Source organism: Hemibagrus wyckioides, linkage group LG06 (genome assembly GCF_019097595.1).
Source record: "Hemibagrus wyckioides isolate EC202008001 linkage group LG06, SWU_Hwy_1.0, whole genome shotgun sequence".
Taxonomy (NCBI): Eukaryota; Metazoa; Chordata; class Actinopteri; order Siluriformes; family Bagridae; genus Hemibagrus; species Hemibagrus wyckioides.
The window spans coordinates 45,357,523-45,360,022 of NC_080715.1; the positions used below are offsets into that span (position 1 = coordinate 45,357,523).

At 40.2% G+C, this 2,500-nt stretch overlaps 1 protein-coding gene across 2 annotated transcripts in view; it reads right to left on the reverse strand.

Moving 5' to 3' along the window:
• Positions 1 to 2,500, reverse strand: part of lama4 (laminin, alpha 4) — a 56,581-nt gene that overhangs the window by 43,997 nt on the left and 10,084 nt on the right. The window lies entirely within an intron of this gene.

Consider the following 2,500-nt stretch of genomic DNA (forward strand, 5'->3'; position numbering starts at 1 on the left):
AACAAAGATCATTGTCTCAAAGCAGCTTTACATGAGAAACGACATAAGAAAACAACAAACATATAAACAGACAGACAGACAGACAGTCCTAGATGTTATCCCAAGTGAGCAAGCCTGAGGTGACTGAGGCGACTGTGGCAAGGAAAAACTCCCTTAGATGGTAAGAGGAAGAAACCTTGAGAGGAACCAGACTCAAAAGGGAACCCATCCTCATTTGGGTGACAATTGTGTGATGTAGATACAGCATGTGTATAGTGTTATGTAAATCAATAAGGAGGTTGTTGTCCACAGCGCTGCTTGAATATCCCAATCCTCACAAGCAGAACCCGGCTGGAGCCGGTCCATCTCCGGATGCCACTGGAGCACAGTCTCTGTATGCCTCGGGATGGGTAGAAGAAGGGAAACAATGGAACAGCATTAGCGTAGCTGCTGTTCATAATATTAGCAGCACTAGATGATAATGTGTATTTAATCAGATGTACTGGAGCACAGGGTTATGGGATGTGTTAGATGTATGTCAGGCTGAAGAGATAAGTCTTTAGTCTACATTTAAACTGGGAGACTGTGTCTGAGCCCCGAACACTGTCAGGAAGACTATTCCAAAGTTTAGGAGTTAAATACGAAAACGCTCTACCCCCTTTTGTGGACTTTGATATTCTGGGAACTACTAGAAGTCCGGAATTTTGTGATCTTAAAGAGCGTGGTGGATTGTAGCGTGTTAGAAGACTGGAGAGATAGGTGGGAGCTAAACCAATTAGAGCCTTGTACACAAGCAGAGCTAATTTATAGTCAATTCTAAGTTTAACAGGTAGCCAGTGCAGGGATGATAATATTGGGGTTATATGATCATATTTTCTTGATCTGGTAAGAACTCTGGCGGCTGCATTCTGGACTCACTGTAGCTTGTTTATTGAAGATGCAGGACAAACACCTAGTAATGCATTACAGTAGTCCAGTCTGGAGGTCAGGAATGCATGAACTAGTTTTTCTGTATCAGATACAGATAAAATGTTCCTAAGCTTGGCAATATTTCTAAGATGGAAGAAGGCTGTTTTTGTGATATTGGAAATATGATTTTCAAAGGATAAGTTGCTGTCTAATATTACACCCAGGTCTTTCACTGTCCAGCTAGTAGTAACAGTACATCCTTCTAGATGCAAGCTGAATTGCGAGAGCTTCTGTGTACTGGTTTTTGGACCAATAAGTAATATCTCTGTCTTATCAGAATTTAATAATAGAAAATTATCGGTCATCCAATCTCTAATATCTTTAACACATTCAGTTAGTCTAGACAAATTAGATATTTCATCTGGTTTTGATGAGATATATAACTGGGTATCATCGGCATAACAATGGAAACTAATCCCATGCCTTCTAATGATGTCACCCAATGGAAGCATGTATACTGAGAAAAGCAGAGGTCCTAATACTGACCCTTGTGGGACCCCACTGGCACTACACTGGACAGTTCTCCATTTAAATCTACAAAGTGGTATGGATCAGGCAGGTAGGATCTAATCCATTTTAATGCCTGTCCCTGCATACCTGTGTGATTTTGTAAGTGATCTATGAGAATATCATGATCTATAGTGTGGAATGCAGCACTAAGATCAAGCAGGACTAAAACCGAGATGCAGCCTTGGTCCGAAGGTAAAAACAAGTCATTAGTGATTTTAACTAGTGCAGTTTCTGTACTATGATGGGGCCTGAAACCTGACTGAAATTCTTCAAGGATATTGTTTTCCTGTAGGAAGGAGCATAATTGAGCTGACACCTTTTCTAATATTTTAGATATAAACAGAAGGTTTGAAATCGGTCTGTAATTTGATATTACATCAGGGTCTAGTTTCGGTTTCTTAACAAGAGGCTTAATAACTGCTAACTTAAGAGATTTTGGAAGATTTTCTTTCAGCAATCTAGTTGGAAATGGATCCAACAAACACGTTGTTGGTTTAGCCGTGGTGATAAGTTTAACTAGCTCTTCCTGCCCTAGGCTGGTAAAGCATTGTAGCTTTACATGTGGAGCTTTAGGCTGGTCTGGATCACCAGATGCTGTCAAAGGTTGAACATCCAATATTTTGTTCCTGATACTATCAATTTTTTCAGTGAAGAAATTCTTAAAGTCCTCACTACTAAACTGTGCTGAAATACTCTCTCCAGAAATCTGATGTTTTGTTAGTCTAGCCACTGTATTGAATAAGAATCTGGGATTGTTCTGGATTATTTCTATCAGATGGCTCAGATGCTCAGCCCTAGCAGCTTTTAGATCCTGTCTATAGCTGGACAGACTGTCTTTAAACGCAATTCTAAAAACTTCTAATTTGTTTTTTCTCCACTTTGACTCGAGGTCACGGGTTGCTCTCTTGAGGGTGTGAGTATGACTATTGTACCATGGTGCAGTGTTTTATCTCTGACCTTTTTTAGTCGGATGGGGGCAACAGTGTCTAGTGTGCTGGTGAAAATATTGCTTATGCTGCTGGTTACTTCATCTAGTGCATCT